The sequence below is a fragment of the Ascaphus truei genome, chromosome 5 (assembly GCF_040206685.1).
Source record: "Ascaphus truei isolate aAscTru1 chromosome 5, aAscTru1.hap1, whole genome shotgun sequence".
Taxonomy (NCBI): domain Eukaryota; kingdom Metazoa; phylum Chordata; class Amphibia; order Anura; family Ascaphidae; genus Ascaphus; species Ascaphus truei.
Window position 1 is genome coordinate 22,125,187 of NC_134487.1, and position 27,888 is coordinate 22,153,074.

The 27,888-nt window shown below is 43.5% G+C and overlaps 1 long non-coding RNA gene across 2 annotated transcripts in view; it reads right to left on the minus strand.

Annotated features, from left to right (window-relative positions):
* LOC142494361 (uncharacterized) overlaps positions 1 to 27,888 on the minus strand; it is a 34,129-nt gene that overhangs the window by 2,491 nt on the left and 3,750 nt on the right. For both annotated transcript variants that reach the window (XR_012801393.1, XR_012801394.1), the window contains exon 2: positions 14,632 to 14,763. This is a non-coding gene — a long non-coding RNA (uncharacterized LOC142494361). The remainder of the gene's footprint in view (positions 1 to 14,631; positions 14,764 to 27,888) is intronic.

Here is a 27,888-nt window from a genome sequence, read left to right on the forward strand (position 1 = left end):
AATAATTTGATTAGCACCGAGCTTAATTGTCAAGCACAGCTTACACTTTTTCAGACCACTTTCAGAGAAAGTGTTTTGTTTAAATATTAAATACATATTTTACTGAGGGGTTTAATTTTACAAACAATAGTTATATATGGTACATATTGAAACATATCTATATTATATGTGTATAGAGATATACAGATAAATGTAAGGTTTTGCATTTGAGAATAAACAGGCGACGTACAAATTAAATGGGGATATTTGATATTAATGTATATAGCGCTTCACAGCAGTAATACACATCATATATACAATCATATACAGTAAATAACAAATATTACAAATAGCACATATGGGAAGAAGTGCTTAAGAAATAAAAGTAACATTTAGTAAAATGAGTCCCGGCTCTGAAGAACTTACAATCTAATTAGTAGGTAGGAAGAACGTACAGAGACTGTAGGAGGGCATTCTGGTAAGTACATCTTTAAGGGGCAAAGGTTTATGTATGAGGTGTAACGTATCAGCCACGGAGCTACTCATATGATTTGTTAAGCAGGTGTGTTTTAAGGTGGGTCTTAAGGTGGATAAAGAAGGTGGAAATTGAGGGGAAGGGCATTCCAGAGGTGTTGAGCAGTCAGTGAGAAAGGTTTAAAACAGGAGAGGTCTTTACATACAAAAAGGGTAGAGAAGACATCCAGGAGCAGAACGCAAGAGTTGGGATGTGTATAGCCAGAAATTTGGGCTGAGATGTAAGGAGAAGCAGAAGAGTGTAACACTTTAAAAGTGAGGAGCAGAATTGAGTGTATGATACAGGATTTGATAGGAAGACAGGAGAGTGATTTCAGCAGGGGAGACGCTGAGACAGATTTAGGAAAGAGTAGAGTGATTCTGGCAGCAGTGTTTAGAATAGATTGTAGGGGAGATAGGTGAGAGGCAGAAAGGTCGGACAGCAGGAGGTTACAGTAATCGAGATGGGAGAAAATGAGGGCCTGTGTCAGAGTTTTAGCAGTCCAGCAACAGAGAAAAAGGTTTCAGAAAAATGTTCTTTGTAATATTGCAGAAGAAAAAATTACAGGTTTTAACTACCTTTGAATGTGAGAGGAGAATGTGAGAGAGTAGTCGTGTGACCCCTAGGCAGTGTTCTTGTACTACTGGTGAATGATAGTACTTCCAGCAGTAATGTGGATGTAAGTAGTAGGGCCAAATTTGAGAGGAAATATGAGGAGCAGCTCAGTCTTTGCTATGTTAAATTTAAGTCGGCTGAGGACCATCCAGGGTGATATAGCAGAGAGACATTAAGATTCTTTAGTCTGAACAGCAGGTGTAAGGCCAGGGGTTGAAAAGTAAATGTGTGTCATCAGTATAGATGTGATATTTGAACCCAAGATATGTGATTAGGTCAACTAGAGAGAGTGGGTACAGAGAAAAGAGAAGAGGTCCCAGGACAGAGCCCTGGGGTACCCCCACAGAGAGATCGATACAGGAGGAGGATGTGTTAGCAAAAGAGACACTGAATATATGATGGGAGAGGTAAGAGGATATGGAGAATGTGAAGGAGAAGAGGGTGGTCCACAGTATCAAATGCTGCAGAGAGGTCGATTAATATGAGTATAGTTTAATGACCTTTGTCTTTGGCAGCATGGCGGTCCTTAGTTATTTTAGTGAAGGCTGTTTCAGTGGAGTGAGCAGTGCAGAAGCCAGACTGTAGAGGGTCTAGGAAAGAATAGGTGGTGAGAAAATGGAGAAAGCAAGAGAATAGAAGACCTTCAATGAGTTTAGAGGCAAAAGGCAGCAGGGAGACAGGACCATAGTTAAAAAGACAGGTAGGGCCAAGTTTGTGTCTTTTGAGTAATGGTATAACTGTTGCATGTTTCAAGGAGGAAGGAAAGGTACCAGATTAGAGGGAGGAGTTAAAATGATCAAAGACTAGGAATCCCATTGAAAGCAATTGGAGATTTTCCTTTGATTAATCTGGTCCAATTCCATTGCACCGGTTTTGCCCAAGTTTTGCCTCAACAATTTAGTAAATAGGCCCCAAATAATGTTGTGAAATCATCTTAAAGTGGTACTGTATTTAACTGGGTTTATCCTGCTACAAATGCCCATATCCAGAAAGCTCTATTAAGTCAAACCTAACTTAGCATTACTCTCATCCAGAGCTTTTACTGAAGGGGTAGAGAGAAAGGCAAAGGGAAGGAGAGGTAGTGGGGGGGATTATGAAACTAATTTTGTCAAATACCCATTGACATATACCTCCCAAAATACTCCTATATACAACATGTGGAGAAATAGCTGTGAACACACCTGAGATACAAGGGGGCGGGGGAAAATCTAATTTAAATATGCAAAGTATATTCAAGTAATTTCAATTAGCATATTTCTGAGGCATCTCAGGTGTGTTTACAGTATGTGTTGTATAGAGGAGAATAATGGAGAACAGATTGCGCTTATCTTTCATTTTAGGGTGTAGCATTCCAGATAAAAAAAATTGGGGGGGGGGGGGAGAGAGGAGAATTAAACAGCAATCTGTTATTTCCTTTGTCTGAAGTAATCGTTTTGTCTTCTGATATTTCAAAGCGTAAAAAAAAAATGAAAAAAGAACACAGAAGCGCACCAAGGGTTAAGGATACTGTATTATACAATGGATATAATAAAATGTAAAAACGTTCACATAATGTTAAAAGTGTCCAGTAGCCTGATGAAACACTGAATAGTGTGAAACGCGTTGCGGAGTATATACAGTACTTGTTGGTGCCCAGACGCTTGGTTTTACAAGTCCCAGCTTTATACGAACTTTAGAGCTGGTTTTACCTCCTCGAGTGGGACGTAAAGTACACAGGCGATCGGAGGGCAGCTCCATACGGGTCCTGCGATACCCGCAACCCGGAACTAAGATCTGAGCCTTGCCGAGCAAGCCAGCCCCAGCACGCGGGACTGAACTGTGAACATCCGGCAATACCTCCTGCGCCTATCCTCCTGGATCCACCATGCTTGTACTGGCCGCTACTGGACACTTTTAACATTATGTGTAAGTTTTTACATTTTATTATATCCATTGTATAATACAGTATCCTTAAGCCTTGGTGCGCTTCTGTGTTCTTTTTTCACTATCTTCTGACGTTGGAGTCTTCCTACTGAAGTTACCAGTGGAGGAGGGGTGCCTCCACATCCCAGTAGCAGCAAGAGGGGAGAGCTGATCTACTTCAAGATCCCTTCTAGGAAGCATGAGCGCGGATTGACTTATCTACCTATGGTAAAAAAAAATGATATGTTGAAATTACAAAATCAAAACACGGTTGCAGAATATAAGCAGAAGTAATTTTTATTTTGGGGGTTATTGCAGTTTGAAGTGTCATTGATATTATGCATCTCTTAACTTTAATCTTCCCTTGTACTTTGTTTCCAATAAGCAATTACGTTGCTACAGTGTGTCGAGTACGTTAGTAGGTACTTGAAGTGCATATTAAAATAATATGCATTGATGCAATTATTTCTTGATTTCATTTTGCTCCACAGCTTCAATTAACCTTAACTACATTAACCTAGTTTCCTTAGGAAACCTTTGCAAAATGTACAAAATGTTTAAAAAGTATCATATTAAATATTTAAGGCCACCATTGCAGGGTGAAAATGAGTAGCAACTGTGTCCCAAGGTTTTCTAAACCCCTTTATTGCCAGGGGGGTCTGGTACACATCCAAAAAGGCATTGAAGGGTTTGAGAAATTGAATTTAGGCTTTCCAGCAAATATTACTAATGTTTTATGGAGGACCCACAGATATATATATACACTTTGCTAAGGAAAACAATAAACACTGTAGACATTGTTTCTGTTGACTAAGCATATTGACATAACAAAGAATGATTGTATAAAATATTTTTTTTTTAAATAGCACAACCAACATTTCAATTATTCAGTATTCTGATAAGAACAGGAAAATGGCAGAGCTGGAAGTCACGATTGAACAATACAGAGTGTCAAAATGCCTTGGAATGTAGATGTCTTGTTCCTTTCTTGTCTAAAGGTTTAACCCTAAATGTGACCTCTGTCCCAGTTTCATAAATCTTTTACACTATCTGGAGTTTAATGTAATTTTAGCATCAGTTTTTGTCTATCCTGTTTAATGTTTTATGCGCCTGTAATTCAACAAAGACTTCTCATGACCCTCTACTGTGAAACGGTATCTAGTTACACTATTTAAACCTGTGCAAAATAAGCCCATTGAGAAAAAAAGGTGCAAGTCTTCTCAATGAGCCATTTATGAATCAGGTAAGCCCTGAGGCAGTAACAGTATATTTGCTGTGTCATATATGTTTAGTTTGATGATTTCCACCAGTTTCCCCATTGGAACCATAACATTTTACAGTTGTCTGCAGCAGAGATTTTCTAAGACTGTCGACAGCAATAATTTCATTCTGAATTCTAGTTGCCATCATAGGACATGAATAGAGAATATACCTTATGGCTAATATATATATATATATATATATATATATATATATATATATGTGTAACCCTTGTTCCCCCCCCCTAGACTCAACTGATGTATCTAGGGTGCGTGAGGGCAGATTACATGGTGATGGAAGGTGCATACCTGTTGGAACAGGAGGGCCTGAGCTTCCTGCGATGTTATGGGGGAGACAGGACCAGGCTTCTGAGGTATGGGCCTCCATGTGGTCTTAATGGTGCAGCGCCTCCATCTTCTATAATTCCCAGGGATGTGGAAAGAGACCCTTATAGAAGAACCCCCCTTGGTCCCGGGGTGAATACTCCAGAATCACTCGGCACAATGTTGAAAGCAACAGAGTCTTTATTGTACACACTGTCGGCAGGGCAGTAATAGCAGCACAGCAATACAGTTACACGATATGCCTCCTCCTCCTCTCCAACCAGATCGTTCTCCTCAGGATGGTCTGAAGGGTATCTTTCTCCCTGCCTCCACCCGCAGTCAAGGGCGCCACGGGTGGGGCTAGCTCTTCCCTCACCCCCTAAGCAGGGCGAGAGGCATGGATCCACCTCTGAACTACTAGGCCCTACTCCTCAGGAACCTAACTACACTCTCTCTCTCTATCTGACTGTCCAGCCAGACACTCCAACCTTCCATCGGACCTCCTAGACAACTCTCTCCTGACTCACTCCTCTGCACTCATTTGTGGAGGGATCAACATTCCACCACAAAGATACCTTCTTTGGATTGTACTTACACACGGCCGTGTAAGTATCTGTAATATTTCACTGTATATTATTATCTTATAGTTCCTGTCCCAACCCCACTACTTTATGCATGATTTATCGTCGTTGGTTTTATTAATTTATGTCTACTGATCCCTCACTCCCCCTACTCTATTCGTTTCCACGTTTTCCATAAGGGCTTCGGATTATCCCTTTTAGGGGTTGAAGCAGAAGGGACCGTAAGAATATCTCTGCAACAAAAGAGAGAAACCACATTTATTGGTGTCATCACTATCTGATACTAAAGGTAAGCGCCTGGTCTCCCCCATTGCATACTTACCACAGTAGTAGGAAGATTTAGTAGCCCGTGCTGTTTACAGGGGGCTACACATATATATATATATAACATTTATCAGACGTTGATCCGGGAAAAAGAGACAGCACACAGCCAGGTAAGTACAAGAAAACTGTATTCACATAGAAAATACACGGCACTGCATCCAACATTTTGGTCAGCAAGACGTGACCTTCCTCAGGGATGTGCAGTGAATGAGTGCCAGTGATACAATATATCACAGGAACTCAAGCAAATAAACTATATATATATATACTGTCGCGGCCGAGTTTATTCTAACTTTTGCCTGGTCTCGGCCACGACAGAAACCGGGCGCGCGCCAGGGTGTCCCGGGCGCGCGCCGGAGCCTCGGAGGATCGGTCCTCCGATCGAGGCACCCCCCTCCCCTCCCCGGGTCCACCGGGACCCCCAGAGCCCCCCACCGCAATCCCCCACATCGTGGGACACCAGGGCTCCCTTCAGTGACGGTGATGCGCGGCACGCCGAGGGAATTCACTGCAAAAGCCGGGACACCTCACGGCTTGCGGCTCTATATATATATATTTGCAAGATGAAGCCAATGTACAAATTCATGGGTGAAGGGTGGGTATCGGGTCAGTGTGGCTTAACCCCTTAATTACCTTTGCGGTTATTATCCGATAAGGTGTTTAAGGGGTAAATTGATATCTGAATGTAATTGCAATGTATTTGGTTTTGTATTGGCTATGTTTTTTGTGGGCAAGACAAGGATGTTGCTGGCGACAGAGACTTCTTATTGATGAGGTCAGTAGTACTTTATTTATTTGATTATGCTAGTTAATGTTTTTAATAATGGGCAAATAATCTATTATCCCTATCTGGATAATAGTTATTTTGCACATTATTGTACTGTAAGTGTTGGGGGGGGGGGGGTTATGTATTGAATGTATAGGCCAGGTTTATTTTTTTTACATTCAGAGTTTGTTCCGTGGTTCTGCGTGAGACCTATGGAGACCACCTGTGGTTTCCTCGGGTATCTCATGGGTATCAGGCTGGTGGTTCCACGGGTGACACATGCGGGGATGAAGCGGTGGCCTCACATCTGTGGGGGCACTGCCGACCCATAGGTGCGGGGATGAAGCGGTGGTCCCACATCCGTGGGGGCACCGCGGACCCGTAGTGAGCACTCGTGAGTTCCCCAGACCCCCGTGGGAACCCCCTGAGGCCCCGCAAACACCTGTGGGTCTGACCCGGGGCTCCCAGACATCCTTGGGCCTACCGTGGGGACCCAATTGTGGCCCACGGTGACCCAAGGAGACAACCTGGGGGCCATGGTGCTTGGTGGGACCCACCAACAGGCCTCCAGAACCTGTTTGAAAAGGGCTGCTGGTACCCTGTATGTCTGTCAGGTGCCCCGCCAGCCCACCGGGGACTCGCGTGGGGCTGTGTTATGAACCCAGTTTGTAAAAGGATAAATCTTGTAATTATGGGGGGGCACAGGGGGTGGATAGTGTATTTAATAAATAGAATGAAGTTTATTGTGGGTCACTGTATTGTTTTAATTGTGGGTACTTGGTGGGGGGGGTTCCCCAACGGTATGTGGGTAGGCCTCCCTTGTGGGTAGTGGGTGAGGGTGGTTAGGCCTCATGGGGTGGGGGGTTAGTGTGGGAGGGTATGTAGGTGTCCCGAGTGGTGGGGGAGGGTGGGTTAACCCTTAATGACTATAGCGGTTAATAACTGCTATGGTGATTAAGGGGTTAGGGGACATTACTTTGGATGTTTTCATTCTTGTGTCTGTTTCGCAGCAGCGGAGGGGACATGGGCAGGATGAAGATGAGAATGGCCTGCATCGTTTCAACCGGTAATGGGTAAGTGCTATACAGTATGTATTTAATGTATTTATTGTTGTTTATGTATTTTAAATACACAGGGGGTGTATGTTGTTTATTGCAATGTTTATTGGGGCAATTGTCCCCAATAAACATGCTATTCTGCCTTAACTCTTCATTGCCTTAGCGGCTATACGCTATGGTAATGAAGCAGCATTTCTGTATTTTAATAATATTGTGCGGGAACAGGGGGTCCCCTGAGCTGAACCGCATTGATTTGTGGCTCAGAGACCCCCTGCTCACAGTACACTATTATTAAAAATACATTCATGCTGCTTCATTACCGTAGCACATAGCTGCAAAGGTAAGGAACGAGTGTTTATTGATAGTGTGTTTTACTGATAGTGTAGATGTGCAGAGGGTCTCCGGAGCTGAACCGCTTTGGTTTTAGTTCCGGGGACCCCCTGCTTCCCGAGATACTGGCCCCTTTAGTGGGTGCCGGTATCCCTCTGCTTTGTTCACATTCCGCGGTCACGTGATCGGGACCTTTAAATGCAGAGGGATACCGGCACCTCATAAAGTGGCCTGTATCTCGGGAAGCAGGGGGTCCCCGGACCTAAAACCAAAGCGCTTCAGCTCCGGAGACCCCTTGCACATGTACACTATCAGTAAAAATGTATTTTAAATAATTTATAATGTGCCTATGTTTGCGCAGAGAGAGCAGCGGATCTCTCTCTGCTGCAGACATATCTCGCCAGGGGACGGATTCTCGGCAATTTCTCGCCAGGTAGCCATCTCGCCACCGGTTACTAGCCATTTTATCAAATGGTGGTGGCGCATTCATTCGCCAGGGATTCGGCCCTTCCTGCATACAGTGAGGTTAACACGCCAAAAACCAGGCGAATTGAAACCGTGGCGAATGCAATTTTTTGGACCTTTCTGCATAGGCCCCAGTGTCTTTAATAAGTTGTTTATGTTGTCCTATAGGCTTTATCTTTTGAAATGTTGCATACAGTGTTTTTTATATATCCCTGATGATACATCACTTGGTCACTATTCAGTTGATAACAGGAGTAATACTATTACATATGTTCATACTTACATGTATATTGGACTTAAGAGATACATCTGTTTAGTAACATAGTTATGTACTTGACCATACACATTAGTTTTGTACATCAGGGGTTAACAATTTAAAGTCCGTTTTCGCAGGCTTTTTTTACTTTAAATACACAGGCTCAGACCCCATCTCCCCACTCCAAGATGAAGCGCTGATTCGAGCGTGAAATGCGTTGAGGGGGAGATTGTGGTGTAGCCTGCTGTGTTCGTGTTCAAGATACCTCAATAAAGTTATTTTCAATACCCGGAAGTGCCCTGGAGTTTGTCACAGGCAGTGGCGCCGGATTTCCTATCTTCGCCCATGTTGCTGCTTCTACTCTGCAGGATTGCACGCTTTGGAAAACTGCAATACTGGACCCATTCTGGATACCCCCAAGGGCAGGTAATGGGGTTTAGCCCTTATATGTGTACCTGTGGTCCTATTATTGGGGAGGTTAATACATAGAGAGGGTTCTACATACAAAGACCATTGGTTGTGGTAGTCAAGTGGACACCGCTAGGTCATTTGTCCCCCTGTATATGAACATTAAGATACTATGGACGTTTACATTGTGCCAATTATTGTTTCAATAACAATTGTGTGATATACTATATTCAGAGCACACACCGACATATGAGCACCATTTCTCTGCAATCTGTTCCCAGTGGCGGAGGCTAAGGTCCTCTGTGAACCAACAGGTAGTGGCAGCACCAGTGGCCTTCTTGTTTAGGGGTAAACAGGGCTACATAAAAAAACCCTGGACTAGCTCACACTAGGGAGGGACTCTACAGTAAATATTGGCAACCCCAGGGAGCCCCGCTGCATTAATCTGATGGGCCATTAGAGTGTTTGCAGAAATGTCACAGAAATGTTGCGGCTCCCTACCTGTACCGAAGCTGTGACTATAGAGCCTGTTACAAATGCGTTATTTACATCAGTTATGCACATATATGACGATTGCAGTACAGTACATGCATCGATAAGTGGGAAAAAGGCAGTGCTTCACTTTAAGTACATTGTCGCTTTACATACAAGCTCCGGTCCCATTGCGTACGTTAATGCGGGGTATGCCTGTAATGTGATCTGCACACTCTGGGTTATACAAAGATAACTGCAAATATTTTTTCCATTAATCTACAAATATTGTTTTTTCAGACCCGTATCCAATGTTCATATAAAGTAGCAAAAAAAACAAGCCTTTATGAAGTGAAACTAAGACCGTGTGTATACAGAGCTAAAAACCTCACTTTTCAATCCCACATTGTAAAGTGCTTGTGGAACTTTGGTGTGGGCGCAGACAGAACAGGAGGCCGCTATATTTTAAAAACAGAGCTTGTTTGAGAACTAATAGAATTCTATCATTCTAAAGTTAGATATTGATGTACAGTGTCCTAATTTAATAGTGTGCTTATGAATTGCTTAATCGCTAATGATATGCATGTTAGGCAACTCTTTTTTTTTTTTAAGCTGAGGATGTTTTTATAATACATATTGTTATGTATGTACAGAGGTAATGAATCAGCAACGATAATAACAATTTGAAAACAGTCTATTGAATTAGTAACATTGGTCTTGTTATACAAATGTAAAATGTGTAGGGCAGAAGGTTACATGCCCAGGCTAATGAGAGGAGAATATGAAGAAGAGGAGGAGGATATGGTGAATTCTGATTTTGCAGCTAGAGAAAGAGGCTGAGAAATGTGTGATATTAACAGGCATAGCTCAGCTGAGATTAAACAGCCTGTTGCAGTTCATAATTGATACTCCTCCACAAAACAATTGTAGACTTTAGCCTTCCAATTATCACATGTATACATAGGTAACAGATCAGTAATGATGACAACGATTTGGTAATGTTTTATTTAAACTTTGGTCTTACTACAGTAACGTAGAACATGTAGGTAAGAGGCTGTAGCAGGGTGGCAAACAAGCACTTATCTGCTGCCTAAAGGAGGAAGGAAAACTAATGAGCCACCTGTGCTGGGTTCCTTTTGGTTTTGCATAATTTATTATCTGACATAGGGAGTCAGTCATTTTTTTCGGCAGCCACCCTTCACTAATATCTTTGTGACTATTTAGGTCTACACACTAATTGTACATAAATCACGTGTTAGCGCTATACTGCCCTCTTTTCTCTTGGGATACATTATTGCCTTTAACAGATTTGAAATGGAAAAATCAAAGGTATCTGTTGTCCTTTAATGGCCTATCCCCACTACCCTTAAACCCATTTTAAAGTTTTTGAACTTGCAAATTACTGACACTGGATTCGCCCAGGTTACGGCTCCCATAATATCTACATTGCTCCAAAGGTGGACAGCCTGATGGGGCTTCCCAATTGCTGTGCCTCTCTGCACAGGACCAGCGTGCTAAGGATTAACATGTGCTTGTACTTTGTGAAACATCAACCCCACCCACTGGAATGTTAATGAGCCAAGAGGACACAAAGAACTGTTTGTTCACCGCTGTATTGAATCTCAACCACCCTAGTATACATCTGCGTTGCCCCAAAGGCGGATAGCAAAAGAATGTGAGCCGTTTGCTGCCGCTCACTGATGTTTGATGATATTAAAGTGATGTTAAAGCTGTTTTATTTCAATCTGAAACTCGCAAGCCCTTTATCCCCTGTACCCAATTTTCCAACTCTATCTGTCCATGAAGTGTCTGTGAATTGACTGTATAAACCTTTTCTTTTAATGTAACCATGTATTTTTTTATAACTCTGTGCCCAGAATATACTTGAAAACGAGAGGTAACTCTCCAATGGATTACTTCCTGGTAAAAATTTTTTAGAAATAAAATAAATAACGGCCCTAACGAAGAAGGTGGTGAATCCTTCTCTATAGTCACCTGAGGCTGTCACTGCCTTTCAGACACTCAAGACAATCTTGTTCACAGCACCCATTTGTCTTTACCCTGATCCTTCCAAGGCCTTTGCTCTCGAGGTGGATGCTTCTGAAATTGGGGCTGGTGCAGTTCTTTCTCAATGGAGAGAATTCCAGGACAGGTTTTACCCATGCGCCTTCTTCTCTAAAACATTTTCCCAGGCAGAGAAGAATTATGATATCGGGAACAGAGAACTTTTGGCCATAAAGATGACCTTGGAGGAATGGTGAAAATTTTTGATGGACACATCGCCCGTCACGATAGTCATGGATCATAAACATTTGGAAAGCATTGAGAATGCAAGAAGACTCGGCACACAACAGACAATGTGGTCCTTGTCCCTCATAGTTTTAATGCCGTCATTAATCAACCTTGTGCAACAAACATAAAGGCCGATGCTCTTTATAGACAATATTTGGTGGATGGAGAGGAGGAGACGGACACATGATCCATTCTCCCTCCGGCACGCATTATTTCCTCTATCTCTCTGGAGCAAATGCAGCAAATCATTGCTGCTCAGGCTGACAATCTTGCAGATCTTTCTTTGCCTCCGGTTTAACTCTTCATTCCTCCATGCTTCCATGAAGGAATACTGCATTGGAGACACCACTCAAAGTTCATGGGATATCCCAGCGAAATTACCTTGGATTTCCAGCTTCGTTTGTTCTCGTAACCTGAGATCTGCCAGGATGTAAAAAAATTGGTGGCCTCCTGTACTGTCTGCGCCCACACCAAAGTTCCACAAGCACCACCTTATAGCTTACTACAACCTCTGCCCACTTTTGTCTGTCCATGGACTTATATAGCAATGGACTTTATAATGATGCTACCTCCATCCAGAGGCATGTCAACCATCCTGCTTGAAGTGGACCGCTTCATAAAACAGAAAAGGATAGGTTCATAGGCGGTCACTGCGGAGATAGGAACTCAGCCAAAATTGAAGTTAAAATCAGCTTTATTTAACCAAGGTACTGGACATCACAGAGAGACTCTCTGTGATGTCCAGCACCTTGGTTAAATAAAGCTGATTCTAACTTCAATTTTGGCTGAGTTCCTATCTACGCAGTGACCGCCTACGAACCTATCCATTTCTACTACACATCTTCTAGCTGGAGCACGCAGACAATCCTATCTGCTCTACAAGATGCACGCCACGGAGCCACCCCCCCCCCTGCGGTTGCAAGGACCGCCAGCACGCAAGGCACGTCTTGGAATCCGTCCCGGAGTAAGCTGCTCAGTGACTGCAGTGACGTCATATCGAAGCGCAGCATCTGCAGAGCTGGGACCGGCAAGCCACCGAAGGAGCAGTGAAGATACCAGGCGGGTAAGGGCAGCAGGTTTTAGTTGTTTCGTGAGCACAGGAGAGGGGCTTACACGGCTTCTCATCCTGTCTCTATACTATTCCCTGCAAAACTGGCCCCCCACCTAGGTTATTAGTCTGTCTCCCCGTTCCTTCTTTTATATATGCATTGCTATTCAATACTTTAATCGCAGTGGGATAGTCTATACTTCATCTATATGCGCATCTGAGGTTGCAAAACATTAACCCATACCCAGTCATATACACTGTGTAGAGCACCGGACATTATGGGGTTCATTCCCCTTACTTTATAGACGCTTCATAAAACAGGCCCTTTTTGACCCCACTGGAAATTACCATCTCTACTGGAGCTATCTGATGTCTTTTGAAGAAGATCTTCAGGGTCATTGGGGCTCCCTCAGTTGTCATCTCACACAAGAGGACTCGGTTAGTCTCCCAATTCTTGAGAGCATTTCCCCACCGCCCTGCACCACTTTTCAGACTATTATCCCCAGACCAAATGGTTCACTGATCGGAACAATCAGTCTCTTGAGCACTTGAATACTTCCAACACTTACCCTTCCTCCGCCCCCCTCCCCCTGATTACTATTCCACTGCCAAATTCCACCATGATTTCAGGAGTACCTCTGTTGGACTTGAGGTTCCAGAAACTCCAAAAACTCTGAAGGGAAATTCCCCTCAATTTCAACAAGGCTGTCCAGATCCTGAAAGCTCAAGTTGTCAAGCACAGTAAACTTGCCCTAACTTTCCAACATGGGGACCAAGTGTGTCTATCCACTAAGAATATCTCAAGATGCCTTTGGCCAAGTAGGATCCCAAGTTACAGGATCCCTATCTCTTTTGAACTTTTTTTGCCTCCTAATATGAGGATCCCCTGGATGTTTCACACATTGCTACTTAAGCTGGTGGTTCAGGATTCCATCTCTTCTGCCTCTCTCCCATTCCGGTCAAAGGGTATACGGAGTTAAAAATTCATCATGTCCTCGACTCCGGCAAATCACGCAGGATCGTGGGTAAGTAGCAGACAAATTTGCCTTGCTGAGAGTGTTCCACCTAAGGTTCCCCCTCAAGCCTGAACTGGAGTGTCCAGAGTCTGCTCCTAGAGGGGACTATTGTAAGGCCCCACCATCGTCACCATCCCTCTTTTATATTACCACATCCCTGAGCTCTTTGCCTCTACAAAGATGGCTGACATTTGAGGTCATTTTGCCCTCAGCCAAGATAGCTAAAGTGGCTAAATTCCACCCTCAACAAAGATGGAGGATGTAATAAGCTGCACCTGATCATGGCCTTAAAAGCAGCCAGTTACTCCCAACAATGCCTGAGACAGATGTTTGATTCTTGAGCTCCTGGACCCCATCTGGTTTGCTGATTTCCAGTTTGCCTTCACTCAACCTTGGCCTGAACTCTTGCTCTCCTGCCCTGCCCTTGTAACTGTGACATCGACTATACTGCTGCACTGTGATCTGAACTTGGAAAAAGAAGAAAGTGCTCAGGGGCAGAGATCGGGCTTTTGAGCCATCTGCCTGAAAACCAGAACAGTTGGTTACCTCCCAGCCACAGTGGCGCCAGCCCAGTGGGAGATAGGCTGGAGGAGGCCGTTACCTAGTCCTTCTAGTAAGTGCTGCTCCCATTAACCCATTTGTATTTCCCTCCACAAGCACTTTAACTCTCTTAGCCTGTCTCCAGCCCTAATTGGCCAAAACAGTGGAGACCTCGCCTCCTGATTGGTCCCTGAGCACTGTGATAGGTCGTCAGCCCCTTTACCATGATTTCCTATGGTAGTGGGGGAAGCTATGAAAGGGGAACCCGATCAGCGCTCCACAGTTCATTTTGAGCCTGTCGTGGAGGTGAACTAAGCGGTGAAACCCGAAAATGAGACTGAGAGCCTTACCAAGTGGGAAATTTGAAAGTGCTTTGTGCTACTGGACTGTAGCTGTGCCAGAGAAGCAGAGAGCAGGACTTTTCAGTGAGACTTAATTGTGCTCCTCTACGAATTGCACCAGAGAGGTCTGGACGGTCCTTACCTCATCAGAAGCAAGCCCTGGGTAAGCCTTTGATGTGTCGATCAGCACCTAGTCAGCTAGTATTCCCCCAGCTAGAACAGAATAAATCCAGATGACACCCAGATAAGATGGTAAACTAAACCTGCCGGAAAACTGGATAAAGGAAATAGAAAATAAGGTGAATGTCCTGCATCACAACATAACATAACAACATGACATAACAGAGTAAAAACGAAGAGCCTAGTCTAAACAAATATGATAGAAAAGATTGTCCGTGGGGACCAAAAACGGAGCACAGCTGCAAGAAATGTGCTTGCAGCTGTGCTCCGTTTTTGCTCCCCACGGACAATCTTTTCGACTATTGAATCGTGTGATGCACGCAACAGATGAACTGCTACATATGTGAGTACTCTTTTTTTCTCTCTTTATGGTTGGGGAGATTGAGACCTTTCAATAGGTGCTACTCCAGTTGCATACCTATACAGGACTTACATTGAATCAGGCATCAGTCGGATACCACTATATGGACTGTCTCAGTATTTACCCCTTTAGGAGTTTATATGCATCAGGTCCTGAGTCTCACTACATTTCATCAAAGTTCATCCTAAACCTACGATATCATTACTCAAGTATTTATGGATTTACATGTTCCCTTGTTTCATTGAGCACCGATTTTTGGATTTGGTTCCTATACATATTCTAAACAAATATGATAACTAAAAGAAAAAAAGAATGGTGTCGCAAGCAAGCTACAGTAGCGGCATCCTTTATTCTTACCAATGCCGGTGGCATGCCGGGATCTACTCCGGCTGGCGCCAGTCTAGACCGCGTGCCGCCGCGTTTCCTCCATGCACCCCCCCTCCACTTCGGGTGCATTTTAGCCCCCCTTCCCGACCCCGAACCCGGCTCCTGCTCTGCCCCTCTGCTTCCCGCACCCCCGCTTACCTCACTTTAAACTCCAGGGGTGTCGGGGAAGCCGGGGAAGCCGGGAAAGCCGGGGAAGCCGGGCGCGCACGTGACTGTGACATCACAGTGCGCCGCAACAAGCCGCGTCACCACGCTTCCCGCACGCATCCTGTCGTGCGGGAAGTGTAAGAATAAACAATGTCGCTACTGTATGATACAAGGTTTTGAGTTAAATGGTCGAGATATTAGATCAAGGCCAGCTATAAATTCAAAAAAAATTAAAAATGGGTATTGCAAATACACTGGCGGCACACTTTATTAGAGTGCGGCCAGTTCCGCAAGCCGGGAGATTTCCCGGCTTGCTAGTGGCATCCCCTCGGTGATGCGCGGTCACGCGTCATCCGGTGCCTGCGCCCCCTGCACGCGCGTCCAGGGCTCCCCGAGGGAGCCCTGGTGTCCCGCGATGTGGGGGACGGCGGCAGGGGGTTCCGGGGGACCCGGCGGACCCGGAGAGGAGAGGGGGAAGCCCCGATCGGCGGGCCTTTCCTCCGAGGCTTCGGCGCGCGCCCGGGACATCCCGGCGCGCCAGGTTACTGTCGCGGCCGAGACCGGGCAAATGCTCGAATAAACTCGGCCGCGACAGTATGTATTGAACTATGTAACATTATACGATAACCTATGTACATGTAAATACAATATGCTACAATGTAATATTTTGAAATGTATCTGTAAACACCCTACTAAAAAGATACTTTAAAAAAAAATCGGCATATTTGTACTGTAAAAACAAACTACGAGATATTGGAGTTTTTTTGGTTGTTTTTTTCCCCCCGTGGGACACATACAATGAATTATGACAAACCTTGACTGTTTCTTTTTTTTAAGCTTCATAAATATCTGAGCTGGGTATGTGTTGTGGCAGCATTGGCCTTGTAGGTAGTGTTAGTGAAAACTCCACACAATAGTTTGTCGCCAAAACAAAGGACTTTATTTCCAAGAGTTGGAAACGGGTTACAAAATGTTTTCTCAGCAGTGTTAAAGGTCAATATAAACAGCCAAAATCTGGAACAATTAAAAATGTCCTTATCTGGATATTCTCAGGCAATCCTTCTGGGAAACTTCTGCAGATGCAGCGGCAGTTATCCGACCATTTCTCAAATTGGTTTTCGAGATCTCCCAGAAATCCTTTCAATATTTACTACGGCAGACTAATGGCCCATCGGATTAACACAGCAGGGGCCCCTACTGTGTTAATCCTACCGGGGTCTACCGGTCTGTAAGAGATGCGCAGTATGAGATAGGCTGAATCAGTCACTCTAACTGCACGTCTCTAACAGGCAATCGTGGGGGTTTATTTAATTTTAAACATTACAGTATTGTAGCAGGGGGTCTCCGGAGCTGAACCGCATTGATTTCAGGTCCGGGGCCCCCCTACTTCCCGAGTTACAGGCCCCGTTATGGGGTGCCAATATACACACCATGTTAAAATCCTGTGGGTCACGTGAATGTGGGATCTAAGCAAAGCAGAGGGATACCGGCACCCTATAACGGGGCCTGTAACTCGGGAAGTAGGAGGTCCCTGAGGCTGAAATCAACTTTGTTCAGCTCAGAAGACCCCCTGCTCCCCCACACTAGTATCAAACACCACCCTTCCCCCCAAAAAAATCATACCTAAGCGGACAGCTGCTAAGGTAATGAAACTGCTTACATTTTATTTTTATTCATAGTGTACATGAGCAGGGGATCTCCTGAGCCGAACAAAGTTGAATTCAGCCTCGGAGACCCCCTGCTTCCCGAGATACAGGCCCCATTATGTGGTGAAGGTATCCCTCTGCTTAGTTTAGATCCCACGGTCATGTGACCCACAGGATTTTAACATGGCAGGTATACCGGCACAGTAGAGATATGTGGGTGTGTAGCACTCCAAAAAATGCAAATAAATGCAAACAAATGCGATACTTGCACACAATGCCGGAGTTCCGGGTTCAGGGATGGCCTATCTGCAGCAATCCAGGTATACAGCAACAAGACAGATGATCCAGGGCTCCACGGATTTTCAGCAAAATAATTTATACATAATACACTCGGCCTCACTTAGGACTTTGTCAAGTGACTGGTAATAAGTCATTACTTGACAAAGGCCTAAGTGAGGCCAAAACGTTGTGTATTATGAATAAATTCTTTTGCTGAAAATCCATGGAGCCCTGGATCATCTCTCTTGTTGGGGTATACCGGCACCCATAACGGGGACTGTAACTCGGGAAGTTGGCAGTCTCTGACCTCAAATCAATGTGGTTCAGCTCCAGAGACCCCTGCTACAATACTGTAGTGTTAAAATTTAAATACCCCCCCCTGCGATCACCTGTTAGAAGTGCGCAGGTAGAGTGACTGATTCAGCCTATCTCTTACTGCGCATCTCTTACAGACCGGTAGACCCCGATATCATTAACACAGCAGGGACATCTGCTTTGTTAATCCGATGGGCCATTTAGTCAGCAGAGGACCATCTCGGACCATGACGCACTATAGTGCGTCATTCAACCCGATAAATTGTAGGATATCATCCGCTGCATCTGTACCTTGAAGGTAGTGCAGCCCTGCTTCCTTAGGCCTCGTCCATAGTGCAAGATACGGAATGAGCTGCATAGCTCGCGCTACAAATATAGTGTGTATTCCAAAGCACATGGCCATAGTGAGCGCAAGCTTGCACGTGCACGTGAGAAACAAGGATACCAAAAGCAGAGGAGACAAACTTGTTTAATAATACAGCGAGACAGCCTGGTCATGTGTGCGGCTAACAGCCAAGGAAAATGTTAACTAACACCTCCGCTCCGGGTCCACATTGTCCCAATTTTGGCACGAATTCTCTTTCTGGTCTTATATATGCTGTAATAAACCACTCCGGATCTCACTAGTTTCCGTCCTAGCATGTAATGGATAAGGGCCTTCCGTCACTTTTTCCTGAAAGCCACCGAACGAGAACGCACCTGGTACAATTATTGCATTATAGTGGCCATATTCACCCCTTGTATGTCCGATTGGGCTAGTCAGAGCTGCCACACCTTTTGGAATTTGGTGCCTGTGTCATCTACCAGTCATGTGAGCATCTCCTTCCGACAGAGAAACCAAATTCTATTCCTAATCTTTACGAATACTGGAGAATCCTTTTGTTTCCACAATTCTGTGAACTCACATCTCGTTGCCGTTGCTATATGCATAATAAGTTCGCTTTCATCTCTGGATAGCTGCGGGGCTGGTCTACTTAGCAGAAACAGCCATAGATCAAATGGGATCATGAGGTCCAAAATCTTTTGTAGCCAAATAGGAATTTCCTTCCACAGGGGCTGAATACGAGGGCAAGACCACAGCATGTGCAACAAGTCTGCTTGTACTCCGCATTGTTTGGGGCATAATGGGGAGTAACCAGCATCTAATTTGGATAATTTTAACGTGGTGAGATACCACCTCGTCATTACTTTATATGTGTTTTCCTTCAGTGAAGTACAAATTGAACTTTTTGCTGCGGCCATAAATATCTCTTCCCAATCTGCTATTTCCAGGGTTTCCCCTAGATCTTCTTCCCATTGGGAAGTGAATTGTGGACGCTGTGAGTACTCTTGTCCAGAACAGACTATTTCTTTATACATTTGGGAAGTTAGTCCACTAGTGTCTGTCTTCAATAAACAGAGCTGCTCAAAATTTGTTAATGGGGGAAGGGAGCCATTTTCATATAAAATGCTTTTATTTAGAGGTACCTAAAGAATTCAGATTGGGGAATTTATTTTTCTGCCTTAATTTTCTCCAAGGTTTAAATGTTTTTCCGTGCCTCTAAATCGGTAAGCCTAAGAATTCCCCTTAGCTTCCAAATAGCTAAATCTCTATTGTACAAACCCAGAGCAAAGTTCTGTTTTCAAATAATGGGTCATCAGCGTGTTCCTAGAGGTTAGCCCGCATCTGAATTTTTTCGGCTTCCCATACCTCCAATGAGTTTGATATTGAGGAGAGCAGCTCCTTGATGGATTTCAATATAGATTTTTGGGACCAGATTAAATTATATAATTTGACTGTAAAACACATCTCTCTCTCCAAATCCACCCATCGCTTCCAATTGGGGTCTGTGTACCATTGAGCTAACTGGCTTAATTGAGCCGCTTTATAATACGACAACAAGCAAGCAGCCACGCCTCCTGCAGATGTTGGCCTAACCAATACCTTTCTTTTAACGCTTGGTTTTTTGAAGTTCCAAATAATCACTAAATTTATGGACTGGAGGGAGGATATCTTTTAACCTAACTGGTATCGGTAGGGTCTGGAGCAGATAAAAAAATACGGGGGAGAAGGTTCATTCTGATACAGTATATTTTGCTTATCCAGGAGATGCTGTTTTAGGACCATGTTCTTATGTCCTCTTTTAAAGTCCTGGTCAGTTTGGGGTCGTTTGCCTAATACAGTGATTTGTAAATACCGCTGAGGTTCACTCCCAAGTATGTGATGGAGTGGGGCTACCACTTAAAGTTAAAATTAATTTCTAACAACTTCACCTGTTCCTTTGGAAGACTAATGTTTAGTGCCTCTGATTTATTATTATTTATCTTAGATCCTGAGATTTTGTCAAAGGAACCCAGCAGATGAAAGAGATTGGGCAGGGAGGTAGGGTCCGTGAAACAGTCAAAAAGAACTTATCTGCATAGAGAGCAACTTTATGAATGTGGGTGTTGATTTGTTGTCCCATAATGTTGTATTATTACGAATATGATTGGCCAGTGGTTCCATGCACATGGCAAATAGAAGTGGAGACAGGGTGCAACAATCTCTGGTACCACTTTTGATTTTGAACGGGTCTGAGGGGAAGCCCTGATGAGTAACCCTGGCCACTGGACCGGTGTACAATGCATTCATGGCATGTAGGGCCATGCCCTTAAACCCAAACGCCTTAAGAGTGGAGTTAAGATATGGCCAGTCGATTCTATCAAACACTTTCTTGACGTCTAGGCTCAACACCATAGTTGGGATCTTTTTAGTATGTGCCAATTCAATCAAATCAACTATACGTCTTCTTTGTCTGCCGCATGTCTTACTGGGACAAAACCACCTGATCTGGGTGGGCCAGCTTGGGTAATATCTGACTCACTCTGTTAGCTAACAAAATTGAATAAATCTTGATGTCCGAATTTATCATCGAGATAGGCCAATAGCTCTTGCAGCTAGTCTGGTCCTTTCCTTGTTTTGAATCTGAGAGATAGAAGCCTGAAGCATCTGTTCCGAGAATGAGGCCCTGTCCAGAACCGCATTATACATCTTAAGTAAATAAGGGGAAAGCAAATCCACAATTTGTTTATGTTAAAGATTTGAAAACCACCTGGGCCAGGTGCTTTTGAGGGTTTAAGCTGCTTAATTACTTGTGTTAGCTCTTCTAAGGAGAATTCCCCAGCCAACAATGCCTCTTCCTCCACGTCCAACCTCAGCAACCCGGTATCAGCCAAGAAAACCTCTAGGGATTGCTTTGTATTAACATTATCACTTCTCCCCGTCGTACAATCCCTCATAATAACTTTTAAATTAATCTACTATCAATTTACTGTAGTATTGGAAGTTTAGATGCTAGTAAGGTATCTGGCTTGTTTGCTTTTTCATAAAATGTCCTTTTTGACCAACTCATTGCATTTGCCGCATGGGATATTAGGAGAAGGTTTAGCTCTATTTTGGTATCCTTCATTTTTGAAAGTGTTTCTGCTTTTTTATTTATTTTGTGTTCCCCTGATAGGGTCACACATTTTGCCTGTAGCTCTAATATTTTTAGTTTTTTTCCCCTTTTCTCCCTGCTGCGATGCTAATGAGACAACCTCTAAGAGTTGCTTTATGTGCTTCCCAATGTGTTATGTGGGAGCTTACGCTTCCTACATATGATCTCCTAATCAACTTTTTAAAGAACCTCAGGTATCTTTAGGAGCCATTATTTTAATTTCCAATTAAATTAATTAATTAATCAGCTTGCGTGTACTGACTGATATGTGTGGTTGATTTAAAGTGCTGGTTGTTTAAAGTGTGTGCAGTTAGAACAAGAAGCAGTTTGAACAAGGAAGCGGTTAAACAAGGTATAGTTATTGAAGTACAGTTTACTGTTAGTACTTCTAAACTTCATAGTTGCTAGAATGAGCAGGATTGAAAATGCTACTCAAAGCACATCTTGCCACATGTATGTGCACTTGGAGCAGCTGTTCCAAGGAGCATACCGCTGTGAAAAGTGTGAGCGGGTGGACTCTTTAGAGTCAGAGATTGCTGATCTGAAGAGGCAACTTACAATATTGAGGGACATTGGCAATCTTGAAAGGGAATTAGAGCTCACTGAGCAGGCCCTTGCTTCGACTAGTGGTGCAAATGGTGGCGCTGTTAGTGAGGAGCAGGTAGGTAGCTTGGTTGCTGTTAGTGAGGAGCAGGTAGGTAGCTGGGTGACAGTTAGAAGGGGAAGAAGGGGAAATAGGGAGAGGCAGGTCGTTTCTGAGCTGACACACCCCAATAGATTTGCCATGTTGAGTGAAGATATTGGGAATGTTGGGGCAGAAATGGCAAGGCTGGGGGAGACTAATTCCTCTAGCAGCCAGGGGAATAGTTCCTCCAGCTCAGTGGGGACTCAGGATGCTCAGATACAAAGAAATATTGTGGAGGTAGAGGACTCCATTATTAGCAAGGTAGATAGGGCAATCTGTTGCCAGGACCGCATGAACCGAACAGTTTGTTGTTTCCCCGGTGCTCGGGTTCGGCACATTGCGGATCTGGTAGACAGATTGTTGGGGGGGGGCTGGAATTGACCCAGCGGTCTTGGTACACGTTGGCACCAATGACAAAGTTAGAGAAAGATGGAGGGTCCTAAAAATGATTACAGGGATCTAGGCCAAAAGCTTAAGGCAAGGACCTCCAAGGTAGTATTTTCTGAAATACTACCAGTGTCGTGCACTACCGCAGGGAGACAGTCAGAGACCAGGGAGGCTAATGCATGGCTAAGAAAGTGGTGCAGGAAGGATGGGTTTGAGTTTTTAGAGCACTGGGACTCCTTTTCTGAGAGGTGCCATCTATATTCTAGGGACGGATTGCACCTCAATGAAGAGGGATCTTCTGTGCTAGGGGGGAGAATGCTAAAAAGGTTGGAGGAGATTTTAAACTAGGATGGAGGGGGGAGGGGAATGAAACAGATAATGAACTAAATGGAATAGATGAGGATACAAGGTGGTATGAAGGTAGAATGGGGGCAAGTGCAAGTTTGACCAGCAGTGAGACACCCATAGTAAATACACATAATACTAGAAAACTTCTAAAGACTAAACCAAGTGGGCGGAGAGAGGAAGGGGCAGATAAGATAATAGTACAGGCTGAAAAAAAACTGAAATGCATGCTTGCTAATGCAAGAAGCCTGACAGATAAAATGGGGAAGCTTGAATTAATAGCTGCAAGGGAGCAGTATGATATCATCGGCATTACTGAAACATGGTGGGATGAAACTCATGACTGGACAGTTAATTTAGAGGGTTATTCTCTTTTTCAGAAGGATCGAACAAATAAAAGGGGAGGTGGAGTATGTTTATATGTTAAATGGATCTAAAACCTATTATAAGGGATGATGTCTATGAAGGGAATGATGAAAATGTAGAGACTTTGTGGATAGAAATTAGCAGTGGAGGTAAAATTATAAAAAAAATGTTTGTGGGAATATGCAATAAACCACCAAATATCTGTGAGACTGAGGAAGCTAAAATACTTTTGCAAATGGAGAAGGCATCAAAACTGGTTCATGTTTGCATAATGGGGTATTTTAATTATCCAGACATAGACTGGGGCAATGAGATTAGCGTTACAACAAAAGGGAACAGGTTTTTGGGGGTGCTTAAAGACAATTATATGACCCAAATTATTGAGGAACCAACCAGGAGAGGGGCAGTTCTGGATTTGGTCATATCAAACAATGTAGAAGTAATAACAAATATTCAAGTCCTGGAACATTTGGGTAACAGTGATCATAACATGGTCTCGTTTGAAATAAATTATCAAAAAACAGATTACTTGGGTTCAACAAAGACATTCAACTTTGGAAAGGCAGATTTTAATAAACTGAGGTCTAATCTAGTAATAATACAATGGGATGATGTTTTTGCAGGGAAAAATGTAGAAGATAAATGGGCAGTCTTTAAAACATTGTTAGAAAAGCACACTTATCAGTGTATACCTTTGGGTAATAAGTATAAAAGAAATAAGTCAAAACCAATGTGGCTAAATAAACAGGTAGGGGAGGAAATGGACAAGAAGAGGAAGGCGTTTAGATTCTTTAAGTCAGAAGGGACAGAAACATTGTATCAGAATTATAAGGAATGTAACAAAAATTGCAAAAGGGCAATCAAATTAGCAAAAATGGAAAATGAAAAAAGGATTGCAATAGAAAGTAAGGTCAACCCTAAAAAGTTCTTTAAGTACCTTAATAACAAATAAATGAGAAAATAAAATATAGGACCCTTTCAGTGTAAGATGGGTAGGCAGATTATTGGAGATAAGGAAAAAGCTGAGGTATTAAACAATTTTTTTGCCTCTGTGTTTACCAGGGAAGAATCAAGTTCAATAGTAGTGCCGCAGGAGGGAGCCACAACCTCCATATTAATGAACAATTGGTTAACTGAGGAAGAAGTTCATAAGCGACTTGAAAAAATTAAAGTAAATATGGCACCTGGCCCTGATAGCATACATCTAAGAGTTCTCAAGGAGTTAAGCTCAGTAATAGCAAAACCATTATATTTAATATTCAAGGACTCCATTTCCACAGGCTCAGTACCACAAGATTGGCGTAAAGCAGATGTGGTGCCTATATTTAAAAAGGGAGCTAGATCACAACCGGGAAATTACAGACCTGTAAGCCTGACTTCAATAGTAGGGAAACTACTTGAAGATTTAATACAGGATAATATTCAGGAATACCTAATGGAAAACAAAATTATTAGTAATAGTCAGCATGGATTTATGAAGGAGAGATCTTGCCAAACTAACCTTATTTGTTTATTTGAGGAGGTAAGTAGGAATTTAGGCCAGAGTAATGCAGTTGATGTGGTCTACTTAGATTTTGCAAAGGCTTTTGATACGGTTTCACAAAAGAGGTTGGTGTACAAAATAAAGAAATTTGGACTCAGTAATAATATATGCACCTGGATTGAAAACTGGTTAAAGGACAGACAACAGAGGGTTGTCATAAATGGAACTTTTTCAGGTTGGGCTAAAGTCGTGAGTGGAGTACCTCAGGGATCAGTACTGGGACCCCTGCTTTTTAACTTGTTTATTAAGGACCTTGAGGTTGGGATCGAGAGCAAAGTCTCGATCTTTGCTGATGATACTAAATTGTGTAAGGTAATAGAATCAGAGCAGGATGTAATTTCTCTTCAGAAGGACTTGGAGAGACTGGAAACATGGGCAGGTAAATGGCAGATGAGGTTTAATATAGATAAATGTAAGGTTATGCATTTGGGATACAAGAATAAAAAGGCGACTTACAAATTAAATGGAGATATATTGGGGGAATCCTTGATGGAGAAGGATTTAGGAATGTTTGTAGACAGCAGGCTTAGCAATAGTGCCCAATGTCATGCAGTAGCTGCAAAGGCAAACAAGATCTTATCTTGCATCAAATGGGCAATGGATGGCAGGGAAGTAAACATAATTATGCCCCTTTACAAAGCATTAGTACCTTGAATATGGGCACCAATCCTAAGAAAAGACATTATGGAACTAGAGAGAGTGCAGAGAAGAGCCACCAAATAATAAAGGGGATGGACATTCTAACTTATGAGGAGAGGCTAGCTAAATTAGATTTATTTACATTAGAAAAGAGGTGTCTAAGAGGGGATATGATAACAATATACAAATATATTCAGGGACAATACAAGGAGCTTTCAAAAGAACTATTCATCCCACGGGCAGTACAAAGGACTGTCACGGGAGACTCCTGTGGCGGGTAGGATCTCGGTGGCCGGAACAGCAGGTAGCGAAGTAGGGGTCACAAGCAGGGGTCTGAGGCAGGCGGCAGGTAGCGAAGTCAGGTAACAAGCAGGGGTCCGAGGCAGGCGGCAGGTAGCGAAGTCAGGTAACAAGCAGATGTCGGCAACGAGGAGACTGGAACAGGACAGGCGGGGCAGGACAGGTCCGGGAGCAGGGACTGAGAACGGGGAGCAGGGACTGAGACCGGGGAGCAGGGACTGAGACCGGGGAGCAAGGAACAAACAGGGACAAGCCAGATTACTAGCAAGGGCCTTTACTGTGAACAGACTACAAATACAAGTACAGGAAGAGATCAGGATCAAAGACAGAGGCATGTGATAGGAGTCTGACTTGAAGCAAAGGCAATTGAACCAACCAGGAAGCAGAAGCTATAAAGGACAGAGACAGGAGCAACAAGAAGACAGACAGGCAGACAGGCAGACAGAGGAACCCAGAGGAAACAGAAGACAGCAGCACACCCAGTGGACAAGAAGAACTATGGCTAAGCAGGAGGTCTAGGTGATCCTGACAAGGACTCAGGGCCATCCCTTAAGGTTGGAGGAAAGGAAATTTCACCAGCAACAAAGGAAAGGGTTCTTTACAGTAAGGGCAGTTAAAATGTGGAATTCATTACCCATGGAGACTGTGATGGCAGATACAATAGATTTGTTCAAAAAAAGGTTGGGCATCTTGTTAGATGGGAAAGGTATACAGGGATATACCAAATAAGTATACATGGGAAGGATGTTGATCCAGGGATTAATCCGATTGCCAATTCTTGGAGTCAGAAAGGAATTAATTTTTCCCTTAATGGGTTTTTATGTTTGCCTTCCTCTGGATCAATAAGTATAGATATAGGATAAAGTATCTGTTGTCTAAATTTAGCATACACTGGCGACACACTTTATTCGAGCTCAGCTAGTCCCACGAATTCGGGTATACCCGGGTGTATTGAGGTTTGTGACTGTTTTCTGCCCGAGTGCATTGGGTTATTTTCCAGGCAGGGATTGAAGCATTTTATTCCCGCTGGCTGCAATACTGCACAGTATATATATATATATATACTGCATTACAATTCATGAATTTATGCCATCTGGTAGACACGCGAAGCATTGCAGCCTATTAAATCCTAATCATTATCATTTAACAGATCAGCCGCCCGTCAGCCAGGCATGAACCCAGGCTGGGAAGGCAAACGCAACGGGGCTTGTCAGAGGTGAGGAGCGGCGCATTCCAGGTATCTGCCAGGTACATACTGGGTATTTGCTCGAATAAAGTGTGTCGGTGCAGTACCTTTGTGATTGTTAAAGGTTGACCCGGAATTGTTCCAACCAGGATTAGGAATCTGCCCTCTTTATCTCGCCTAACTTGGTCAACTACATGGGGTAGTCTGTTATTAATTAGGATTGACACTCCTCTCTTTTTGGTCGGGGCTGAGGAAAGATAGAATTGCCTGAAGTTTTTGTCCAAATATTTAGGGGCAAATTTTTTACTGAAATGGGTCTCCTTTATAAGCAGTAGATTTGCATTCTTTCTTTTATCATCTGACATCGCTGAGCACCTTTTAGCTGGGCTGTTAAGGCCCTTCTCGTTATGGGATAATATTGTTATTGACATTTTTTAATCCAACCCTGGGTCGCTCCTTCCCGACGCCAGACCCTTCTAAGAGGTCTACTGTTGTTTTGTGGAACTCTGGTTGAGTTATGACCTGTGGACTTTCCCCGGAACCGGAGTGGTAGGATGGGATAGGGATGGTGAAGGGGGGGGAGAAACAACATTTACTAAAAACATAGTATATGTAGAAAGATGGTGGAGCACTGCAAAAAAATAGGGCTGGAGGCAGATCCGTGAAAAATAAAAATGCTTTAATACAAATGCATGGTAGCAACAGCTACATTAAAAGGGTCCTCTAACGCGTTTCGCGCTTTATCTTTGATAAAGCGCTGTTAAAGCGCGAAACGCGTTAGAGGACCCTTTTAATGTAGCTGTTGCTACCATGCATTTGTATTAAAGCATTTTTATTTTTCACGGATCTGCCTCCAGCCCTATTTTTTTGCAGTGCTCCACCATCTTTCTACATATACTATACCTACAAAACGGAACGGATGCACGCTGTCATGGAGCAGAAGGGGTTAATATGTGAGTGACCTACTATGTTTATGGTTATTGTGACTATAGGGTATGTGCAGGGCTCCAGCCTATGATACAGGATATGTTCTATCCACATAGTGATTGCACTGGGAGTCTCTTTATATAAGGGCTTCCATGTGGTTTCACTTTTAAAGTGGTTACTATTGCTCTGTCCTTGTTAGGCTTCATATGGTGAGCCATATACCCTGTCACACATCAACACATTAAATATAC